Source organism: Haliotis rubra, unplaced genomic scaffold (genome assembly GCF_003918875.1).
Source record: "Haliotis rubra isolate DU_JTF1 unplaced genomic scaffold, ASM391887v1 Scf649, whole genome shotgun sequence".
Taxonomy (NCBI): domain Eukaryota; kingdom Metazoa; phylum Mollusca; class Gastropoda; order Lepetellida; family Haliotidae; genus Haliotis; species Haliotis rubra.
The window spans coordinates 443,220-463,424 of NW_025767356.1; the positions used below are offsets into that span (position 1 = coordinate 443,220).

The window sequence follows — 20,205 nt, forward strand, 5'->3', positions numbered from 1 at the left end:
TGACAACTTGTGTTGACACCGTTTTTGGAACATAATTTGCTGCCTTAGAAATCATATTTGGCATTAATAATTAATTAGGTATTTCCATATTGTTCAACATCACACCACAGTTCTATTTTTGCTTCAAAGCTTACCTTGCATAGAAACTTTTCTTTATGAACATGAACTAATGATTTCTTTGACGGAGTCTACACACTGCTGAGACGAGTCAATCATGTTAGCAGCGTCAGTTGTTCGCATTCATTAGCATTGATCATTATTTGTCAAACTGTTTCATTGAGAAATTAACATGGGAAACTAAATTCATGAGCATTAATCAGGCACCACCCACATTTTGACATGATAAGTACGAAAACACTTTATGTTGTTCAAATGCCTTGAAAGCAAATAAAAGGAGTTTCTTTGCAATCTGTGAGGAATAGACACACTCAAAAACAACAACAGGAATATCAATGACGCAATGTATGGTCACCATGATTACGTCACCAATCTGATTATCACACGCTTCTCATATAACCATTGGTTGACTGTAACGACCACCACCGGTGACCGCATCAGCACCTGGCGTAGACCCGTCACATGGATAACATTTGCCAGTCTAATAATACTGGCAATACAGCGTTGAATTCTCCCCATCAGAATCTTCCCCGTGGAGGGGCTGCGCAATGCTTCGATGTCATTGTTCTGCAAATAACAGCTCGAAAACGGTGAGGTCGAGCGTTGTCATCCATGAACATCAAACACAAGTAAGGAGATGGTTATCAAAATGTGGTACGACGACGGTGTCCAGTACTTCCTGCTGAAGTCTCGTCAGAGGATCGCGGACTCGGTCTCCATTTCCTTTTCATATCTGGTGACCACGTGCTTCCTCGCAAGTGTGGTTTATGTTTAGGTTAGCACCGATTATAGGACAGAAACAATCCGTCGTCACTAATGCTGATAACTTGACATCGTGTATTTTCTCAAAGTCTACGACTTGCCATGTAAAAAAGATATTTTTCTCTATTGCCATTAAACTGTGCTGTAGTTATGACATTTATACCACAAGAGCATGTGATCTACATCTTTTGTTATGTGTATCACGTGCTATACATACATGAGCATTCCAGTAAGGTACGTTATGACGTGATGTGGTATGTAAAATATGTACTTGCGTTGGTTTTAGACGGGGCTTAATTAATGCTCACGTGTACATATATTTGATTTGTAAATAAATGTACCCTGTATTTCAACAAGCACAATGGCTAATGCCGTGGTGGCTGTTATCTTTGTCCCAGATTCCAGAGGTAACAGACATTTATATGATGAGGTTTGAAATGCAATGTAAAAGAAAAGGAGCATAGAAAACCCTGCTGAAAAAAACAAGAGACATCTAGAAACTTTTAAATATCTGCCCGGGACCTTCAGGTACCTTTCCGCCGAATGAGCTTGAATATGCAGTCAGAACATATAGTCAAACATGAGAACATCCTTGTCGGCCGAACTTTCTAGCCTGCTGGGGGTAATCTCTGGATCGCGGTTGCTGAATCGAGACATTATTTTTCACCCTCCTTCCTCTTGGGTCCCTTTTTGATAAATCGAATGTCAACATTGTGTCCTATAATAATCACAATACATGCCGGTGTACTACCCTGCACATGTAATGCATCACAGACCCGACATCCAATTACTACAGTGAGTGTTCTTGACGGCTGTAATCCAGCATGATGAGGCTGATGCCGGTGATGTCTGTGACTCATGCTCCTGCCCAGGTTTACACTTTCGTCAGTCGTTGAATGCACGTCGTCATTAGTACATGTTTTTGTGAAGTCACTGTCTTGCTACAAGAACCCTTCCCACATCCATAAAAAACACGACGGAAGGCGGAGCTTGTTCATTTCCAATAATGTCGTGAGTATGTGTAAGATGAACGCGAAAAGGCGAAAGTATTTTGCCCACCAGCGGCATCAGTCATTAACACATGCAAAGGCTAGTCAATTGTTCATCTTAAAAATTACACACGGTAACATCATTTTGGTCACTGGTGCGTTAGATAATGGAATGTCCTACCATGAATCACGTTGAAATTTTTACCGAGGTCTTGAATGCTGTAACCATGCTCAAACAGTTTCTAAGCAAGCGTCATATCACACGCACGCTCTGACATCCTGATAAAGGAGCTTTCCTCAAGTCTTGTGACATATGAACGCCAAAGGCTGGAGCTGGAGAAAGATAGCTCAACGCGGCAATTAGCCAACTTTACGATGCTGTGCATATTATTAAACCATATCTCTGTATTTAAACCTTGGCTGCCTATGTTTCATTGAAAGTGAATATATTTTTCCCGGATGGTAATAACCACAAGAAGATAAGATCAGATTATTTCCGCTATCTAAGAAAACAGGTTCCCAAATTAGCAGTACGCTTTGCGTGAATGGATCTCGGGTGTTGAAAGCATGTATTCTCGAAAGGGGTGAACGTGTTAGCGATTTGACATTTGAGTTATGTAATGTTTTTATAGCATGTAAAAGTGCACAAAACAAGAAGCATTCAACACAAATATACTGGTTCTGAGTAACATTAAGTGAAGTACGGCTTTCCAAAATAACAAGGCATCCTATTATTACAAATTTGATAAGGTAAACAGTTCTGTTGCAATACACAATGGAATGGGTTAAGAAAATCCAGTGACAGAACAATGGCCGTATAGGATAATAGCAAGTCAGTGACCGATAACATATTCTGTAAATACCCAACAGCAAGCTGCGCGAAAATAGGCGTAGGCTGGATATCCAGGGTTAACACATGAAATCTTCACAAAACTGCTTGTATTGATGTAAAGAGAGCATACGCATTTGTCAATAAACAGTTTTACATAATGTTCTACGCAGAATACCTCTATAGTTATTCAAGACTATTCCAGCAAGCTTTGACTCTGCACTGTCTAAACATAGGCCGTTCCACGGCTCGGACAGTGATACAGTTTATTGTTAAAACACGTCAATGTTATGAACTTCTACTTCCTACCGCAGTCGTTATCGCATGTCAGTGATACTAACCCCGACATTTGTTTAGACAATGACAATGTTTAATGGCTCGCGTCCATGAACTTACTGGAGTGTCAAGGAAGACATGTCAATGTCTTCCACTGGATCATCGTCCATAGAAGTGAATTAACCACTTATACTGACTGACTGAGTTTGGTTTTACGCCGCATTTAGCAATATTCCAGCAACATCACGGCGGGGGACACCAGAAATGGGCTTCACACATTGTACCCATGTGGGGATTCGAACCCGGGTCTTTGGCGTGGCGAGTTAACGCTTTAACCATTAGGCTACCCCACCGCCCCTAACCACTTATACGATTGTAACGCCGATAGACTGGTGTAGACTGTCCAGTCACTTTGTGGAACGGGGGCCAGTTCCTAAAACGACATTTCGATCGTGTTAATCGAGCCCCAACCCCTATCCCCACCCCACCACGAAATACTCCGTACGCTAACCTGCGTTAAGGACACTGCTGACAGATTTAACATTAATAAACCTATCATAACAGTCTCTTTGTAGTTGTTAATCATCAGACCAATTACAGAAATTTATCAGCCGATGCCAAATCCATGTCCAAATCTATTTTTGTAGAAAAGAGACAAATTAAAATACCAGGGGCTTGCAGTCAAGACAACGCAAGGGAATCCATTAATTTCTAGAATCAACTTTTTTTCAGAGCATTAAACCCAAGTAGAGACGGGACTCCTCCAGTGTCCAAAACCTTAATGCGGATTTCCCATTAATCACATCAATACACTCTAGTCTGGTCCATGGCTAAAACTACTTGTGTTTGTTGTGTAAGCGAATCAAGTGTGCGTTGTTGCCGAGTTACATGGCGGTAAGAATGCCCACATGTTGGTGTTGTCTTACCGCAGCCACTGCAGGCTGAGACAAACAGATTAGGAACCCAAACATCATTTTATTTTATCTCGTGCAGGATCACAGCAATTTCATTTAGATGTACATTATCATAATGATCTGAAAACCCACATAAACGAGCTTCGATGGCCGAATGTATGTATTTATGCCGCACTTTCAAATTGTGGTAAATTTGGCAATTACTTCACGCTATGTTGTTGACATGGTGAGAATACGTCTGAATTTGACGTATCCGTAAGGTAGGTGATGTTCCACATTTTGAATTGTACCTTAAAATTGACTTGCATTTGCGTGGCTGTGAAACCTGTACGGCAGGATACAGTTTCCTTTGTGTGATATCATGACTGTTTCATAGTGATTCACAGGCACATCGCTGTGAAATAGTCGATGTCTTTTAGCTGTATAGGAAATGATTTCTGCTGCTTTTATCTGGTCAGATTGTCAACCACAGCAAGGCCTGAGCTGCTATGGGTGCGACCGTAAGGCTGAATATGGCTGCAGGAGGCAATGGTGAAATCATCGCAGGATCCCGTCAGTTTTGTCGGTCTGTTTAGCCTGCTTTTTTCAGGACAGGCTTACAATATAATTAGTATAATTATGTTGTAGTCCCCGCCTTTGGTAATTAGCTCCATTACCGTAGATATTATACAATTACTTCACATTAGTACCAGTAATTAAACGTTTACGTTCATCGTTAAAGGGTGCCATGAAAAAGTAATGACAGCATTGATGGATCAGATACGGACTATAAAATCATAACTATAAATGTCAATAGTTTATAATTAGTATTATCTGTCAATGATGTGGAAAATGCAACAGCGATATAGAACGTGAGAGCATGGGAAATGTCAGCCCCCAGATCACCTTGTTCTCAAAAGTTTCATTCAGCCTGTATTGTACAGATGATACAAACCCTTTACATAACTACAAAAAACCTCCTGAAAGCAGAATTAATTGTAGCATGCCGACTGTATCGCTATCATATGTTTTACGAGTCACTGTAAAATGATAACTGGTGATCCCATAAATCAAGACATTGTCACCCAATACGATTTAAACCGAACAAACATATGAATCCTACGTCTATTTATGTACTGGACACACCTATGAAACCTATGCAACACCTAGTTATGTACACGTGTACAACATGTTTACAAGAATCGTTTTTCCTTATTAACTTGTCATTAACGTTGTGACGTTATTAACAGTATTTCTACGTGTCATCAGCAGTCTTTGCATTAAACCGGCAGTAATGTATGTGGAGCTAAATATATGTTGGATCACTGTAGTGTATTGTCTGTGCAGTGCTCGATGACATGCAAGCCTACCAGTACAGATCCGGGTTAGAATTGGCCTTCATAAACCCATGCTTGTCATAGGAGGAGACTAATGGGATCTGGTTGTCAGGCTAGCTGACTTGGTTGACACATGTCATCGTACCCCAATTGCGTAGATCGATGTTCTTGCGGCTGATCACTGGATTGTCTGGTCCAGACTCGATCATTTGCTGGATAATTGCTGAGTGTGGCGTTAAACAGCAAACAACCCAAAACATGTGAGGGACCAAACGAACAGCACCAGATTGCACCTGCTAATTTACTGCGTTCCGGTACACAAGTAGTGTAGCTCTAGATTAAAAACACTGCAAACTGCATACACGAGCATGTTTGATGTCAATGAAGATACTGGGTAAACCGACATTGGGAGCGTCCGATGTTTTACCTGAGCTTTAGGTTTGAATTGAGGAAGCAATCGTTTATGGTATGTAAATACACATTCGTATTATACCACACAGTGTACTTTGCTGATTGTGCAACAGAAACTGAAAGGTTTTAAAACAGCTTCATCTCAACATCTTAAGGATTGATTGAGTTAATATTTAACGTCACATCGGCAATATCTCGTATCGCGAGAACATATTTGACATTGAAATGGAATATATGTATATTATAAAAACCTGTCGACGAAGGACAGTAAAACGACTAAAATATCACAATTACAACTAAAACTAATGTAGAAAGTTAACACTGATACAAATATGAATAAGCTCATTTTTCAGTTTAGCTTCGATCAGCCATGATAGAATAAGTGTTCTTGCGCAATGGTGCAATCATGTTGGGTGTATCCAAAGTGCACGTATCGTATTACGTAACTACACGCAGCACTGAGAAGTAAATACCAGTGTCATGAGCATAACCTTCACGTCACTGTCACGACCTTCACGTCACTGGCACGACATAATATCACAACGTAGTTAAGGTCATATTGATTGTGCTCTGTTCCGTGTGAACTCACAAGGGATGTGTCGCAGGTTGATGGCCCTTCATCGGGGCGCTTGTGTACTTAACACATCATTCACTGACTGCCTTAATCTCTCCCTTACGGGAAACGTAGCAAGGTTCATCCTCTACCACTACAAAGACCTGCATCGTCTCTTGTTAACGTGTAACTACAGAATACTGCACATAATACGAAAGCTGCCATTAATTCATCAAACCAACACGTGATCGATGTGACAGGACCAGCGTAACATCCCCACATCTCTAGCTCAATGCTCATGGGCCTGTTCATCTCAGTGACAACGATCGTACGGAGAACCGTTTCATATTTTTAATGGATCGTGTACTCCAAATTGACTTCTTTGAGATGCAGGTATAAGCTGAGGCAATAAGGAAGGATAGGAATATATGGATAAACAACTTCTTGTGGCCAGTCCTTAAATTGATGTGTGTAGTTAACTGGCTCCCCCATACTATTGCAGTCCTATCCCACTACTATTAAGAACATCTTTTCACACTTGTATATATGCCTCTCTATCCTTATTCTGTTCATCTCTTGCATACAAAACCCGTGAAGATCCGGGTTAGAATTGGTCTTCTGTAATCCATGCTTGTCGTTAGATTCGACTAACGGGATCGGGTAGTCAGGCTCACTGACTTGTTTGACACATGTCATCGTATCCCAATTGCGTAGATCGATGCACATGCTGTTGATCACTGGATTGTCTGGTCCAGACTCCATTATTTATAGACCGCCGCCATATAGCTGGAATATTGCTCAGTGCGGCGTAAACTAAACTCACTCACCCTCTGCTTAAAAACGGCCCCAGCCTACGCCGAGACGTCCCACTGTAACACAGAGGTGGTCATCCATGAGTAGTTATCCTTCCTTAACTCCACATTAGTGTGATATAAAACTCATAAACGTATGATTTACGTTCCGGTGAAACAGTAGTGTAGAAAACGTTTTCTTACTTTTGCTACATTAACTACAATTATATTATTCATCAAACACTTTTCCGACCTTCTGGTTTTGAACAATAATACATAATTAATCCAATACCTAATCCACAAACGTTAGAGTCATCATGCTTAAACGTTGAAGTTGCCAACTGTATCGACAGATGGATGTCGAGCTTGATCCAGTTCCTGCCTCCAGAGAACATTTGACGGCGGATGTGTAAAGCCTTAATAGTATTCTGTCATTTCATACTTCCACTCAGAGACGACGGATGAGCATAATTTTAAATTAATTTCACATTATAGTTTGTTGTTGTGACGGCAATGGATGTCAGTTTCATCCTACAGGATGTCATTAACAGTTATGAGACATTCGACAAACTAATCCGACATCGGGCACAACGTCTGAATAAACCGTTATCAACTCTACTGAAGGAAGAGTATAGACATGTTTCCTCAGTGACATAACACCAGACGATGACTAAAGTCTTAACTACCCGACCGGGTTTTGTCCTTGCTTGACAACGGTACAAGAATCTGTATCGAGTTCGCACTCGTGAAATAGTTAAGTTAGTGAAGTTGTTAGTTAAACTTTTACATCCATATTGCAAATATTGTGATCTATATTAATTGAAAGTCTGTCTAAAGGACAGTAAAATCGAATGTTCAATATCACAGTTAAGGTATAAAACAAACCGTTTTTTTAATATTATTTTACTTTCTTACACTGTTATTTAGTATGAATTAAAACTAAGCCATGGACCACTAGCGACCAAAGACAGACCACCTTCCTGGGGATCAAGGGGACTTACGCTACTTCTGCTTCCAACATGATTCCCAGAAGGATTTGCCTGTTGGTGAATTTAATCTATTGCAGCTGGAGGTCTTGTAAAGCATAACATGGTTCCAACTTGCCGAAAGGCGGACCTGACTTATTAACAGTTACCTGTCCGATATTCACCTTTCGATGAATCTGCATAGATAGGATATAAGAGAGAAAGATACATCTACATATTTTAAAACATATCCGCTAAAAGTTGAGTCGTGTCTACAACCAAGAGCGGGTGTTCATGAATCACCAACAAATAGTGTTTGGGACACGGAGTCTCCATCGGTCGTACACGTCGCAAATACACGCAGGTCCAAGTCAATTGTTCACTTAAAGTGTGTGAGTGAGATAATTTATTGTTACATCGGCAATATTTCAGCCATATCGTGACGAGAGGTTCAGTTAAAGGAACAACAACTCGAAAGGTGGAGTACAGTTTAGAACAGGGTGGAGTACAGTTTAGAACAGGGTACTGCACGGCGATCATGCTTGCCCCTGAGTCGTCAAACTTTGAAAACGTCAGTATAATGTCACCGTGAAAAAAATAAATAGAAATCATTTTGACAATCGATTCTTCGCCATATAAATACCACATGTGGAACTACAAATTATGTTGTCTCGTGTGGGTGAGTTGGGGTCATGGTCACACTGTGTCAAGGTCACACTGTGTCAGTGCCAGAGTCAAGTCGTCTGTGTGTCGACACCAATCCAGCGAAATTCAGGAGAACATTTTCTTTGCTGGTACCAATTATGTATTGTGCTGCTAGGCTTCCCTTAAACTCGAACAAACACCAGCCGGCACACAAGGAGAGGATACGTGAATTAAAATGTAAACTCATGGCGGCTAGGTTTGACAATGGACAGTAACAGAAGTATCACCACAGAGATATATATCCAACCATATGTGACCATATCACATAACAGCTGTTCACCATGAAACATGAAACCGGCAACACCATTCTCATGACAATGTCCCGTGATTAAACAACTACACGTTACCAGTAACCAAAGTGTGGGCACCATACATAGAACTCATCTGGTTAGTTAGCTGGTAACTAGGAAAAAGAAGCGGCAAAACCTTTCCAGATTTATTCGAAAGATATATTTAAAAGCAGAATCGTTTGTACACGACCGATTGTATCACGAGCATGTGTTTATGCATCAGTATCAAATAGTGATATTACCGCAGTACCAGGTGTACACGAAATCATCCCAACCGGTGGCACCAGTCAAAAACAAATGACTGAAGAAACATGGAAACGTATGGCACAAGTCAAAATAAGATAACATTTTTTAGAAGGAGGTTAAATAGAACTAGTGTTAACATTCGATGATAAAGCCATTTCTAGACATAAACATGATCTCACAGGTTCAGACAAATGACCACCAGTCATTCCCCTTCACCTTGCAAAATGACTCCCTGATGCATGAAAGCTGAAAACACCACCATATTTAATAATTCATCAAAGAATTGATTATTTTTGTCTTCATTTAAGTTGCACCGCACTCTGGGGATGTTACTATTTGTCGTGACGTTTTGCTGGGAGAGATGGATCGTCTCTGGCACATATGCCTCGGACATCGTAGCGTTCAGCTGTTGTTGATTCATGTCACTTGTCACTCCTTCACACAACGTTACATAGCGTTTACAACTAGGAGGGTAAATGTGTTTGTATTTGAACGGGTTCATGAATACAGTTCTGTTTTACAAACTTCAAATAATGAATACTTATTAACCAGGAGCAACAATGTCAAACCTCAGAAAAGTAAAACGCAGTCAGTATTTCACTTGCAATTAAGTCTTAGTAATGAATGCATGTCACTGAAAGACGTTCAATGTCCAGAAGAGATCATGTATAAGACTCAAAATATACTTACTGGAAGGCACTAATCCCTTAGCACGAGAAGCACACTGGGGCACTGAGATTATTACCCCACGCTAGTCGCAGCATGTGTACGATTACGTGGAACAATCTTGCAAGTGCGCTCTGTTGGTTTCGGATAACAGTCACCAGGATACACACGTTGTTGGACTATAGCCCCACAATACCCGGACACACGACACCTTACAAAAATATGCTGCTGCTATGTAATCGATAGCCCAAGCATGGACCGAACGAATGTTAACTAAAATTACCGATATAATATTTCATGGATATTAACGTGCAGCAATGCAAATAACAACTCCGCGCTATTTTCCATGCATAAGTTAATCACTGACGTTGGAGTACGCAGATTCAGCTGTTGTTTTACCACAGTAAGGAGTAAATGAAAGGTAAATTGGAGTAAGTAATAAATGCAAGTTCCATTAAAGTTAGATTTAAAAAATCATGTCATATGAATAACCACATATTAAGCGTGTACTTTCATAATTATGATTCATGATCCAGGTGATATCCCTTTGGAATCTCATCAAGGAAGTATTTGACCGTTGTCGAAATGCAGACGAAAGATGTGTCATTCAATAACGCAACAGGGTAGCACATGTTTTGCTGATAGAACGGAATATTGTTATTCTAACAAATTTCAAGACAGTCCCTTTGCAGTTTGATCTCTCGTCCAGGCCATTTATCTTTGTTGAAGGTCAGGTAATATTTGCCCCCATTGAACAATCAATCCTTGGTCCTCGTCTAACAAGTGCTTTGCTAGATTTTACAGTTGAAAACGGGGCAGATATGGCGAAAGGTGGTTGGAATAGAAGACTGAAGCAGCATCCCTGTACATCCGGGTTCACATGCGTCACCAAGAACGTCCCCTGCGAGGTCGCCATTTATACAGGTTAGCGTGGCGTAAGGTCAGCTAAGTCCTCACTTCATCCGACAGCGTTCCTGGAAGCCTTCGGGGATTTCCCCCTCACATGTGTAGATATTCAAAGAGATTTGTTTCTGTGAATCCACACATTTATTCCTGTCATGTTTTCTGCATCATGCAGTGTAATGTTCCTAATGCTTGAGCCAGGATGTCGACGACATCGTTTGTTTCTCCTGTGGGCCTGGTCGACCTATAGTCACATTCATAACGGTCAGCCATGGTCCGAATATAAATGCTGGACAATATTCAAATGTTTGAAGTTTAAAGAACTATTCAATAATTGCACAGGATAAATAATAAAGATTGTTTCCTACCATTATTGAACGTGCAAAAGATCAACTTCATGTTCCAATCACTCTCTAACGCTATGATTCCATCACGCTTTCTCCACATAAACAACATTTCGCACCAGTATAGGAATCTATACCGGAATTTTATCATTACAGTATAATTTTAAAAATTATTAATACATTTTGAACAATTTGTCCCCTCAGTCATCATGAACATTTCTTCATTGACCAGAGTTGAACAAACTTGAAAATCATGTCTGATGTAGTGAGTAATGGGAAGTCATTGAAGCGCGATACGAGGATGATGAATCAACTAACACATGTCAATACAGGTTTACGCCATGCGTATGCATAACAATAACAAAAATATCATTTCCAAGTAATTTCCTGTGTCTGATTCTGAAATTACAAAAACAACAATATCATAGAATAAATTGTTGACAGTGGTTTGTGATCATGATCACTGGAAAAACAGCACGAAAAATTATATTTGAATGGTATGGAGAGATACGGTTTTAGAAATGAGAAATGTGCTATGAGTTTCAGTGGGTGGTTTCATGTGGTGTTTCACAACACTCCAGTACAATGCCACAAACTGTCATTATAATGACAAATGGCACTAACATCGATGTTGAACGTTATGTGTCCTGGATGTAAATGTATTGACAAGATCGTTCCCTCGTAATCTATATTAATACTTTGAAAAACGGCAGTAGAGATACACATATTTGTATGCAGACAAAAGAATATTTAACACGCAGTCTACGTTACCATGGAGGTATGTCAACAACCATATTTTAACACGCAGTCTGCGTTAACATGGAGGTATATCAACAACCATATTTTACACGCAGTCTGCGTTAACATGGAGGTATATCAACAACCATATTTTACACGCAGTATGCGGTACCATAGAGGTATATGAACAACCATATTTTACACGCAGTCTGCGTTACCATGGAGGTACATCAACAACCATATTTAACACGCAGTATGCGGTACCATAGAGGTATATGAACAACCATATTTAACACGCAGTCTGCGTTACCATGGAGGTATATCAACAACCATATTTTACACGCAGTCTGCGGTACCATAGATGTATATGAACAACCATATTTAACACGCAGTCTGCGTTACCATGGAGGTATATCAACAACCATATTTTACACGCAGTCTGCGGTACCATGGAGGTATATGAACAACCATATTTAACACGCAATCTGTGGTACCATAGAGGTATATCAACAACCATATTTTACACGCAGTCTGCGGTACCATAGAGGTATATCAACAACCATATTTTACACGCAGTCTGCGGTACCATGGAGGTATATCAACAACCATATTTAACACGCAGTCTGCGGTACCATAGAGGTATATCAACAACCATATTTAACACGCAGTCTGCGGTACCATGGAGGTATATCAACAACCATATTTTACACGCAGTCTGCGTATACCATAGATGGAGGTATATCAACAACCATATTTAACACGCAGTCTGCGTTACCATGGAGGTATATCAACAACCATATTTTACACGCAGTCTGCGGTACCATGGAGGTATATGAACAACCATATTTAACACGCAGTCTGCGGTACCATAGAGGTATATCAACAACCATATTTTACACGCAGTCTGCGGTTCCATGGAGGTATATCAACAACCATATTTTACATGCAGTCTGCGTTACCCATGTATGTATCAACAACCATATTTTACTTAATCCAACAAAAATCCGTTATCTCTAACTCGTTCTGTTCGGGAAAAATATTTCGACGTGGACCTCTAGGATAATGTATACACATCTTCTACACAATGTTCTACTGGGTTGTCCTCACTCAAGTGGCAGCCACTCAAACTAGTGATGGAAACGAGTCTAACACGAGTCAGTTAAACATCAATTGTAATGACATGTTCTGTATTTCAAGCGTTATTTAACCCAAATGTTAACAATCTAAACTCATAGCAACATGCCCAGAGAAAGTCAACACGTAGAAGAAAAACAGAGTTTCTCTGAGACGCATCACGTGTGTATGTTTTATCCTTAATGACAAGAGTTAAACACAATGGTGACAATCAAGGTGTATACCAGGGACAGAAGGGTTCAATACAATGGTGATAATCAAGGTGTATACCAGGGACAGAAGGGTTCAACACAATGGTGGTAATCAAGGTGTATACCAGGGACAGAAGGGTTCAACACAATGGTGATAATACCAGGGACAGAAGGGTTCAACACAATGGTGATAATCAAGGTGTATACCAGGGACAGAAGGGTTCAACACAATGGTGATAATCAAGGTGTATACCAGGGACAGAAGGGTTCAACACAATGGTGATAATCAAGGTGTATACCAGGGACAGAAGGGTTCAACACAATGGTGATAATCAAGGTGTATACCAGGGACAGAAGGGTTCAACACAATGGTGATAATCAAGGTGTATACCAGGGACAGAAGGGTTCAACACAATGGTGATAATCAAGGTGTATACCAGGGACAGAAGGGTTCAACACAATGGTGATAATCAAGGTGTATACCAGGGACAGAAGGGTTCAACACAATGGTGATAATCAAGGTGTATACCAGGGACAGAAGGGTTCAACACAATGGTGATAAAGGTGTATACCAGGGACAGAAAGGTTCAACACAATGGTGATAATCAAGGTGTATACCAGGGATAGAAGGGTTCAACACAATGGTGATAATCAAGGTGTACCAGGGACAGAAGGGTTCAACACAATGGTGATAATCAAGGTGTATACCAGGCACAGAAGGGTTCAACACAATGGTGATAATCAAGGTGTATACCAGGGACAGAAGGGTTCAACACAATGGTGATAATCAAGGTGTATACCAGGCACAGAAGGGTTCAACACAATGGTGATAATCAAGGTGTATACCAGGGACAGAAGGGTTCAACACAATGGTGATAATCAAGGTGTATACCAGGGACAGAAGGGTTCAACACAATGGCGATAATCAAGGTGTATACCAGGGACAGAAGGGTTCAACACAATGGTGATAATCAAGGTGTATACCAGGCACAGAAGGGTTCAACACAATGGTGATAATCAAGGTGTATACCAGAGACATAAAGGTTCAACGTGAATTAGCACAACATCAAACGACCAGAACATTTTAGCGTAAAATGAAACCAAAGCTGAGGTTGAAAAGATTCCAGCTGAAGACATACAGAAATGGCAGTGCCAGCCGGATGGATCTCACGTGTGGAGACATGTTATAGCGACATGGGTCTACAGGGAGTTACTTCAGTTCCTGAACGTCTAAATTTGACGAACTTTGAAGAAGAAATATTGTTTTCTGAAAGCACTCGCCACTGGGCCGATAATTCCAACTTAGGTGTTTGATGTAATGCTTTGTTGCAGCTAAATCTAACAAGATCTGACAATGAATTGGAGGAATGTAGTCGACGTTGACATATTCTGTGTATCTACTTTGACAAGTCAAGCTACGGACAGATGACTCATACAGAGATCACACAGTGACCAATTAGCTTGCAATAAAGGAATTACATAGATACTTTATACAAGACTTCAAAAGCATTCCAACAGGCATTTCAGATGGGACAGGAAACCATATTACCTGAATAATGCACATGAAGCACCAAACAATTCTGATCAATACAAATTACTTCAATACAGAACTTAGCTAATAGTTACAAAGGAAACCATCGGGCGGATAATTAAATAAGTTGGGGAAAACATATGGATAAGTCACTGAGTGAAACGTTAGGTGAGTGAGTGAGTTTAGTTTTACGCCGCTTTCAGCAATATTCCAGCAATATCACGGCGGGGGATACCAGAAATGGGCTTCACACATTGTACCCAGGAAACGTTAGGATTGACTGACCTTTTCTGCTGAGAACATCCAGGTTGTCACTACATCAAATTACAGCACTAGAGTAATCAGAGAGCGGTCTGAGAGTGCAAGCTACATTTGATAGTAGCTACGCCAGATGGATATATCTAACGTTTGTTCAAACTTTAGTCCCATATTGCTTTGGATGATTAAAACCAATTGAAAATCCTAGGAACCTGCCTTAAATGAATGTAAGTGAGTCCTTGGTGACCCGATAGGTGATAACTTTAGAGGTTGTCATCATGGTTACGTATTAGTCAAGAGTACATATGTTTTGCATTAGTAGTCTGGGATATTTGAAGTCGACTGATGTAATTGTGCGTTGCTAAAAAGTAAATATTAACAAATGATAACCGTTGATTAAGGTGACTTTTATAGATGTTCTGGCTGTATTGTACAAATGTTTGCAAATAATATATAAGATGAATAGATTATGATGTCATCTCAAGTTCAAGGTCTGTTCCCCTACATATCTGTATAGAGACTTGTCAATTGTTTTCTCATATTTAAGCTAGCAATATACATAAACAAACGTATATTAATTGATCCTACAGACATTTCGCGAGTGGTGTCGATGGTTTAGGGGCATCAAACCATGAACCTAGGTTGCTAGATGGCATCAGATGTAAAAGTATCAAGTAAATCACACATGTAAGATCTCCTGCAGACTCTGCCTCGTTACTGCGTCTACAATGAAGCACTCCGTGATCTTAACATGCATATTTGACGTGATGATATACTACGTGCAGACCAGGAGGCCCCGCTGTTTGTTTCTAGAAGTTACAAACATGTCGCTCATAAAGATGAATACAGGGGAAAACATTAGTTTGGATCAAGTGAGCTTCCAGCCCAGGAGCATGTATCAAACAAACACAGACTGGACGCCAGACATCATACGATTGGAAACTAATATATCACGGACGCCCAAAACCATTTTCAGAAATCTAAGATACACTTTTCAAGACGATGTAGTCACAATAATGCCGATTTGCAAATAATACGTATCTTTGAAAAAATTGAGTGAGTTCAGTTTTACGCTGCGTATAGCAAAATTTCGCAATATTACAGCTTGGGACACCAGAAATGGACTGAATGAAATGAAGCCGAGTGACAGCGTGACGAGCGAACGCTCTAACCACTAGTCTTCCCCACCGGCCCATAAACATTTTGACACATAGTGAAATGCAAACAACCGTGCATGTAAGTGACTGAAATACGTTAGCTAGATATATTCTAACGAGACCAGAAGATGGCAACATGGCGTTCGCTTATTGTGTTTGTAACATTTGAAGTAAGAAATCAAACGGACGACAACCGGGGGATAAATGTCGCCAAAGGATGTACGAGGAAGCATTGGAAGTACAATGACCCCGAAATGTATCCTTATTGACCAAAAAGTCAGTTTGTGACGAGAAACCAACAGGCTGTGGGTCCGGGCGAAATGGACGTCCTCCTTCAGGTCCAGAGTGTCCACAAACTATTCCCAGTGCTTTCCACAACAGTGTAACGAATGTGTATCGCTTGCAGGAACATTTCCACTATACACATACAACCCTCATCCCGACTACATCGGTAACAGTTTCAAGACTGGGTTCCATGCTGTACTTCACAAACAGTTCTGTAGAAGAATGGCATCCAACAATGGCCATTATGTGACGAGAGAGTCCGGCGACACCTTGCAGCCTGCTTTATCTAACCTTTGCCCACACCGAGCCCCAAGCCAAGTTAGCAAGGTCAAAGCAGATAATAGAGAACGAGACAACACGTTACATCAGCAGCTAGTACAGGCTGGTAGTTTCTCTGATGAAAACATGGGTTGCCTTTCCAGAGCACTGAGTTGTCTAAGACATCTGCAGACAGGAGAGAATGACCGCAGTACTAGATCGTTGAGTATGACCTCGGCAGACAGGCGAGTAACGCCGCGGCAGATCGTTGAGTACGACCTCGGCAGACAGGCGAGTAACTCCGCGGTAGATCGTTGAGTATGACCTCGGCAGACAGGCGAGTGACGCCGCAGTAGATCGTTGAGTATGACCTCGGCAGACAGGCGAGTAACGCCGCGGCAGATCGTTGAGTATGACCTCGGCAGACAGGCGAGTAACGCTGCGGCAGATCGTTGAGTACGACCTCGGCACAGAGTCGAATAGGACCAAAATAGAAAGCGGAGGAAAACAACAACAGAAGACAGGTGAGTTAGACCAGGCGTTATCCCTACTTTGCAATGTCAAAACAGAACACAGAGAACGAGATAACATCTTCCAGCAGCAGCGGGTACAGACCGATGAATGTATTGCATGCATTACATGTATTGCGCATTTCCAGAGCAGATAGCCGAGGAAGACCTCAGCAGACAGAAGAGAAATACCTCAGCAGACAGAAGAGTAAGACCTCAGCAGACATGAGAGTATGAACACAGTGACAGCTATTTCAAACGTCAGTATACAGGAGAGTAAGACCTCAACAGACATTCCATCTAAGCATCCCAGTTAGAAGCGATTTTGTGTGTGCATTACTAGCAAAGGAAGGATTATCGGCGTCAAGCAGATACATTTAACTTTGTTACATACTTGCTCGAAGTCATATGTCGTTCAGCAGAACAAGGTATGTCCGACTGATACTCGCCTCATACGTAACAACAATATTCTTGACAACATCCAAGGCCCCAGTAAGACAGACAAAACATGCAACCACTGACTTGCCTTTTTATGTTTAAGTGACGGGTACCATCTGTAGTGCAGGATGTGCTCGCCTTTTAAATAAAAGCGACAAAACCCTATCAACAGCCATATGGAAAGTCTATTGTTCAATTCCGGCTATATCATGAGCATGTGTGTGTGTTTTGTCATTTAACGTCTCATTCAGCAATATTATAGCTGTATGATTCCGGGCTGAAAATAAACTAGTCTGCACTTGACAATCCAGGACTTGACACCATGACAGAGTATATGAATAGAGCTTATGGATCACTATCAAATAGTGAGAGTACCAGGTGTTCGGGAAATGTTGAACGCATCCTGCTGAACCGGTGGTAAACGTCATAGACATTTGCAAAGGCTAGTCAAATATTCAAATATTTGCTACTACCACCAAGATCTCCAAGAAAAATCTGGAACATTTGGTCAAGTCACAACAGAGAATTGCTTCGGACTTCAATTTTCTCACTGATGCATCACATTTTGCAATTTCATCCACAAAAACATACGGAGACCATGAATGCTGTAACATTGATGGAAACACTTCTGAGGACGTGTCGAATCGCGCTCTTTGAAAGTTTCGTAAAAAGACCATGTTAGATTGTGCCTCAAAAGCGAAATAAAAGCAGCAAAGGCTGGAGTTGTTGGTATATTGCTTGACATGAAAGGAACGTTGACAAATGGAAAGCTGAAAACAATCATTTCAGAGTGGAAATTGTGTTTCATATTCATAAAGATACCGATCCTCACAAGGGATCGTTGGTCACGGAGAGTCACTGGATGGTTCAGCGGGTTTGACAGCTTGCCTTCAGTCCTGCCCAACAAGGAAACATACCCGACAATACGGTCTCACCTTAGGCAAGTGAGTTTGTTTAAAATTGAGTGAGTTAAAAGTTAAAGTCACTTTGGCAATATTTCAGCCATATCGTGACTAAAACAGTAAATACTTTGTAGTTTTATTTCATAAAATGTGTCACCAAAGGACAGTAAAACAAGTAGTATATTACAGTTAGACATTTAAAACTAGCATGTAACTTAAACTTATATACTATTTAGGACATTGCAACATACAAATGGGCTATAGATCGCCAAGTACAACTGAAGGGCGATCGCCATACTAGGGATTGTTCAAAATTGACTGAATGGGTACCCGGGGGATACTGTGTTAACCTTCTTACGCCTCAAAAGAAGCTTGGGTTAAGCGAGGTAATAATGTCTAAGCGCTTCGACTATTTCAAATACTTTATATGTGAATATAGAAAGATTCTTCCTTGATAGTATTTAGGATAATGGTTATGAGGAGAAGAGCTGGTTCATTGTTCTTCATTGGGATTGTTGAGCAAATCTTCATGAATCGTACAATCGACTCTGCTCTCTTCAGATATATCTTATAAATATGGAAACAATTTTTATAATATTCGCTGTACCTTTATTATCAATCACATAAAGAATATCAGCTAAGCTAAAAATAGCAAGATTGACTTCAAAAATGTTGAAAACTAATCTAAAAACAAACAAACAAATCCCACAAAAATACGTCTCATTGCCCTTTGCTAAATCAACCAACCAAGCGAACTGCTGGCCAATGTTCTGCCACTTCATTACCCATAAAACCTGGTCGAAACCTTTCTGATGTTTACGTATATAAATAATTGTGACATACCAGGTTTTATACCACTCCATCGATAAAAAGGACACCACAAAATATATGCTCAGTTTTTCGCGAACGGTGTTGACACATACTCTCAGCTTCGTCGGATTATTGTAGAATTGCCTCAGCGAAGCACGTTATGTGATTATGGAGAGAGTTTTGTCGCTTGTATTTTCAATGCAATCAGGCAATTAATATTTAAACCCGAATCAACACATCTAAATGGGCATTTACCTCAAGTGTGCCCCTCGATCCGGTCTGCGGAAATGACGGGTATATTCCCATACTGCCTACAGTTCCAAACTGCCTACAGGTTAAAAAAATATATGATACGGTCCAGTGATCAGGAAGTGAATACACCGATCTGACCTGTTCTACCCCTGCTAAAATGAACTTGACTAGTTAGCTGGTTAATTCTATGGTGTCTTCCCACTCTGCCTACAGAAGGTTAAAAAAATGACAAGTGTTGGTTGGTAGGACATCTTTATTCATTCTGAGAATTCTCAGACTTTACATGGAGACATGGATTTATCATAAAAAACTGAAAAGTCTTTCAGTGGCTTTACAGTCTTTTCACACACACAACTGACAATCACTTTGCAAACTTGATGAGATGTCCAGCAGCATCAAGGTACTGAAGAGGCGTTTTTTTTGCCGCTCTGGAGGTGCTCCTTCAGTCTCAGAAGTCTCGCATCGAGCTCTTTGTAAACACGCTTGCGTGACTTGGGGAGGGCACCACAGTCGAGCTGAGCGCGTTTAGCTTTGTCGACTGCTTCGATTGGCAATAAGGTTTTTCGGCTTCAGGTGCCACCCCTCAAGGTGGTTGTTAGTCCGCGGGCCAATATTTCCATACTGCGTCCAGATCCGTACCGGAAAACGTGCCTCATAGTCCACCC

The 20,205-nt window shown here is 40.8% G+C and overlaps 1 protein-coding gene across 4 annotated transcripts in view; it reads right to left on the bottom strand.

Annotated features, from left to right (window-relative positions):
• LOC124257063 (acid-sensing ion channel 1-like) overlaps positions 1–20,205 on the bottom strand; it is a 118,024-nt gene that overhangs the window by 58,253 nt on the left and 39,566 nt on the right. Inside the window, exon 1 of one of the 4 annotated variants that reach the window (XM_046691037.1) lies at positions 9,855–10,012. The exons of the other annotated variants lie outside the window; for them this stretch is intronic. The gene's annotated coding sequence lies outside the window, so the exon portion shown is untranslated. Of the gene's footprint in view, positions 1–9,854; positions 10,013–20,205 lie in introns of those variants that run through there. 4 annotated transcript variants of the gene reach the window in all.